This window comes from Schistocerca piceifrons, chromosome 8, assembly GCF_021461385.2.
Source record: "Schistocerca piceifrons isolate TAMUIC-IGC-003096 chromosome 8, iqSchPice1.1, whole genome shotgun sequence".
In the NCBI taxonomy this organism is placed as follows: Eukaryota; Metazoa; Arthropoda; class Insecta; order Orthoptera; family Acrididae; genus Schistocerca; species Schistocerca piceifrons.
Genome location: NC_060145.1, coordinates 341294936 through 341300519, shown reverse-complemented (window position 1 = coordinate 341300519; position 5584 = coordinate 341294936). Strand labels below are relative to the sequence as shown.

The 5584-nt window shown below is 44.9% G+C and overlaps 1 non-coding gene across 1 annotated transcript; it reads left to right on the top strand.

Moving 5' to 3' along the window:
* Positions 1–2901: 2901 nt before the first annotated feature.
* Positions 2902–2975, top strand: Trnat-cgu. The gene has a single exon. It is a non-coding gene; the product is annotated as a tRNA-Thr (tRNA).
* The last annotated feature ends 2609 nt before the right edge of the window (positions 2976–5584 follow it).

The window sequence follows — 5584 nt, the reverse complement described above, 5'->3', positions numbered from 1 at the left end:
AATGAATGTTCAAACGTAGATAATATGACATCTCGAATAATAAGTTCCACCATTCAAGCCGATGCCACATTATAGTCTTGCGAGCATGTTGATTTGTGGAGTATTACAGCGTCGTTGATGCGTCGCTACGGTGCTAATTCAATAACTCCTACGTCGTAAATCCGGAGATAACGTACAGAAAGTGTCGTAATACAATGTTCAATTACTGTTCCCAGTCACTCAATCACCTTTAGCTTCGGTGTTCTATCAAGAAAATAATTATTCACACTTACACAATAAAGTTCAATTACATGATGTAGACGACACGAAGTATTAAAGTTATAAATGAGTTTATTGAACTTCTGAATTATCTAACCACTGCACTGGGAAGTACACCGATCTGTCATTCAGGGAATTGAAGCTACGATTTGCATTAGCAATTCTGACATTGACTACAGCTTCCGACAACACGCCGTACCTGTGAATTCTCCCTGATTGCGTGTATATGTTTCCTACTCAAGGCTATTTGTAGAGTTTATGTCGGCGTCCGGTACATTTCTGTGTCCTTCAATGTTCGTGACGATCACAGATCATGACGACTAACTCTCAGAATTGATTAAGTATCACACGAGTTACTTTTCCCTCGCGTATATCTTTTCCGTTGTCTGGCTAAACGGTAAATGTTCTATTACCTTTATTCAGAACTTTGACTAATACGTCAAGATGATACTTGAAAAACTTTAAAACTGCAGATCGGTCTGAAACAATCTAATATCGGTCAATAAGCGTGCTTCTATCGCGACGTCTACAAGGCAGCGAATTAACCTCTCCATTGAAGTTTTTCATTGTAGTCGCGGCGAACTTAACAGCTCGATGCGGCTAGAACTCTTTTCTTGGATAAATGTTATCTCTGATCACTTTACCTCGTCTGGGTTTTAACCTTAGTAAAGCAGATTTTTTGAATTCTTTATTTACAGTTTCATGCTTCGTAGATTAATTGATTATCTGATAGTCTTTCATTCAGTTATTTCCGTGGAATAGATGTTGTTAGTTCTCTAGTATTGCTGTAGGTCAAACTTTCGATAATGTTAATATTTTGTTGCCAGTAGCTACCGTCAAGGTCAGGATAAATAATTTTTATATATTTTGCTGTTAAAAGGGGTGTGATTAGGGGCTCTATATTATTTATAATAGGTAAGTGCCACATTTGGAGATTACCGCCGGATCTTCAACTCGAGAATGAAAACGTCTGAGTGACGTCCGCACGATCCACTTGTGTTCATGCCCAGGTGAGAGGGTTTCCCAAGAGAGTGGCATGTTGCAGTTATTCTAAAGTCCACAATTGTTTTCTTGGTGTAACTGATGTTGTTTGCAAGACTGAAGTGGTCTTGAGTAAACACCTTCTGGACAAGGGTAGAAGCTGAAGTATTGAATTAAAATTCGTACGAAGGCGGGGACTTGAACATGGGTCTCTTGCTCAAATGGCAGATGAGTTATCTACTACACCACCCTGGCGCTTCAGCTTCTGTCCTTATCGAAGATAAGTTTAATTACGTCAGATCAATAGATCACCCATGCCTGAGATACAGACAGAATTTCTCCATTATGTACAAACCTGGGGTGCTGTTCCACTATCAGAGAGCCTTAGCAGTACTACCAATTTAATAAAGGGAAAATCAAGATGGGCTGAGGTGTGGTTAGAAGTTTGTGTTTAGGAGGGCGTTGGACAATGGTATTGTGTGCAGTTGTGGTAGACACAAAGGCCGGATGGTGTAGTGGATAATACGTCTGGCTAACAAGCAGGAGACCTGGGTTCAAGTTCTGGCCTTGGCACAAATCATTACTTCCGCTTCTATCCTTATCGAAGATAAAGTTGATACTCAGTATGTCTCCAAGAAAATATAATTACTTCTTGTGAACCTCAGCCTTGTGGCTATTGGAACGTACCCATGTAAAGGATGATCTTCCTGGTGAATCTGATTTGTTCTCTCCGCGTTGACAAATACTTCAGGACGAATATCTAGTGGCGCTATACCAGTGAGATAGACGAGTTTTATAAATGGCGTTGGTTTCAGACAACCTGTAATAAGCCTACACATTTCGTTTACAGCCTTATGAACGGTGTTTACGTGGGTGCATTTGTACCAGACAGGGCACGCATACTCTGCAGCGCTATAACGAGTTGCTAATGCTTCGTTTTCAGGGTTGGGGGTCGAGTGCCTGATGCACTACCAGAGAACTTCCAAAGGGTATTATTCCTGGCTTCCACCTTCATTCTCGTATTCTCACAATGCTGTTTTTACGTCAAAGAAGAATCCAGAGTGACTGCAATATATTTTGGATGGATCATATTTAGAAATTGTATTCCTTGCCATGTGATGTCAAGCTTGCGATTTATCCGACTGTGCTTGAGGTGCAACGCACACAGTTGTATTTTAGTTGGATTTGGACGAAGTTAATTGCTTGAGTAATAGACACGCTAAGGCCAGATCATGGGCAGAAAGGAAACTCCTTGTGTTCGCGGGAAGTGGTTGGCCATTGGTAAACATGTCACGGAATACTGCTCAAAGAACACTTCCTTGTGGTAACCCATTTCTTTGACATCTCCATCGACTACTCTGAGCCTGGAAGTCCACATAAAATCTCCTGTTTGTGAGTAAACTTTGAACAAGTTTATGAAGATATATATTTATGAAGATATATATATAATTAAGGCTAACCGGCCATTGACCCTCTTCTTCTGTGCTGGGTGCACACGCATTGCCCGAACTCTTACGGGACTCGGTAAGATTGTCTGCCGCGAGTAATGAGTGTAATGGGCACAGGCACTACGAATGTAGTGTGTGGACATTAAGTTGGGATTGTGGGTGTCACGGGGAGCGTGCAAGGCATAAAATCCCTGCAGTAGCACTACCTTCTGTGTCCTCGGTGGCTCAGATGGATAGAGCGTCTGCCACGTAAGCAGGAGATCCCGGGTTCGAGTCCCGGTCGGGGCACACGCTTTCAACTGTCCTCGTTGATGTATATCAACGCTTGTCGATAGCTTAGGCTCTTGATTTAATTATCATTTCGTGAACAAGTTTGGTGAGAACATGATCTTTCGTTATCTCGTATACATTCTGTGACAATGCATAGTGATTCACAATGTCATAAACAGCCGTCAGGTCAGTGGTGTCACCGCCAGACACCACACTTGCTAGGTGGTAGCTTTAAATCGGCCGCGTGTCGCCACTTTCAGTGATAGCAGACCGAGCGCCACCACACGGCAGGTCTAGAGAGACGTACTAGCACTCGCCCCAGTTGTACGGACGACGTAGCTAGCGATGCACACTGACGAAGCCTCGCTCATTTGCAAAGCAGATAGTTAGAATAGCCTTCAGCTAAGTCAATGGCTACGACCTAGCAAGGCGCCATTAGCAGTATATTGTCTGAAACTATAGAGTCTCACCTGTATCGTCAATAGCGATGTACCAAGGATGGATTAAAGTTAAGTATTCCAGAAGCTACGTACTTTTCTTTATAGCATTCATTACGTATCTTGTTTCAGACCTCACGCCATCCTGCGTGAGCTTATAGCGTGTATTTCGGTCTCCTCAAATCACACTGTGTCGGCACTTCTGTCGACACATCAAGGTCGATGCAAGCTACTCCTGTAATTTTTCGGTTTTCAAACGCATCCCCAATGAAATGTGTGGCATTGAGAGCCTGAGATGTACAGCTTTTTTCTGGCCTGAAATCTGCTTTTTATTACAACTTGTTCTATAACATGAATCAAACCATTAAGCAATATTCGATCGAAGCTTTTAAGCAATTGGCATAACTAGGATATTGGACTGTAGTTTTCTGGTTCAACTTGCGGTTTTCCAACTTTTAAGATACGCGATCCAGTCACATTAATGTGACCATTGCCTATGCTCTACGTCAGCGTGGAATAAACACTTACAGACGGTAGTGGCAGCACTGGCAATGGCTGGTATAAAAAACGTGTCAGAGGAACGCCGACAACAGTTGTCGTAATGCGGAATCGAAGCGATTTATCTGACATCCCAAAGGACATGATCATTGGCTTTCAGGCCAATGGTGGAAGCATTGCCAAAACGGCAAAGTTCGTAAACTGTTCGCGTGCCGCCGTGGTTAAAGTATACAGTGCATGACAGAGTGGCGCGCTATCAAAACCGGCTCCCAGGCAACTGTGATGCACCACGGGCCATAGATAACAGGGGTGAACCAAGGCCGAATAGACGTGCAACCGTTGAGCAGCTGACCGCCCAGACGAATCAATGGGCTACCAACAATGTCTCCTCCACGACTGAACGTTGCTGAGTATGGGCACCCATAGCAGGCGCCTGGCTCATGCACCACCGCTGACTGCTGTTCATGGGTCACAAAGGCTAGAATTTGCAGGCCGATACCTTAACTTGTCATCCACTGACTGGCCTTTACTCATGGATCACGTTTTGTTCTCCATCGGACCTGAAACATCTGAAAGCTAACAAGGAGAGAGAACTGTGCCCTCTGCAAAGTTCTGGAAGACTAAATCCATCATCAAACCTGAGCATCTATTCTTGGGGACCATGTTCACCACTACATGCAGTTTGTTTTTCCCATGGCACGATCGAATCTACCAGCAGGACAATATAACGTGTCAAACAGCTCGCAGTATACGTGGATGGTTCCAAGAGCAGCAGGATGAGTTTGTCGTACTCCTCTGGCCGCGAGACTCCCCGGATTTAAGCTCAATCGAGAAACTTTCGCACCACCCGATTGGGCTGTTCGCTCCATGGATCCTCAGACGAGAAACCTAGCTCAGCTTGCCACGGTACTGAAATTGGAATGGCTCCACACATATGTCAGTACGTTTCAGAACCTCACTGACACTATTCCTGCACATCTCGGAGCGGCCCATGCTGCAAAAGGTGGTTCTTCAGATTCTTGGGAGGTGGTCACATAAACGTGACTGAATAGTGATTTTCCCAGGTTTCGGGGACAATACAGGCTTTTATATCATAATTTCAAGTCGTGGGAGGGAAAACACCCCGAAAACGTCAAAGAAGTACCCCCGACCTGAACTGCACCCTACATACACTGCCAGTCAAACGCGTCATTGCACAGTCGGTGCAGCCTTCGCCTCACATCAGCTGAAAAGAGGCGAAATCGCGACTCGTTGGACCGCACTACACGTCTCCAGTCAGCTACTGTCCAGTTTCTGTTCGGTGACCCGAAGAAGACGTGCATCTACCACCGTGAGCAATGGCCGTTTACGACCAAATCAAATGCTGATTTTAAATGCTGATCACTGAGACCCAACAGTTCAATGCGTCAGCAAGTTCGAACAAACGTGGGTACCCCTAACCTCTCCGCCTCCCCCCCCCCCCCCTCAGACTCTTATGATCATCACCACATACTACTCAAAAATGGTTCAAATGGCTCTGAGCACTATGGGACTTAACGTCTGAGGCCATCAGTCCCCTAGGCTTAGAACTACTTAAACTGCGACCGTAGCAGGAGCGCGGTTCCAGACTGAAGCGCCTAGAACCGCTCGACCACAAGGCCGACCACCCATCCAGATTTCGCACCTTCCGACTTCCATCTGTTTCGCTCAGTG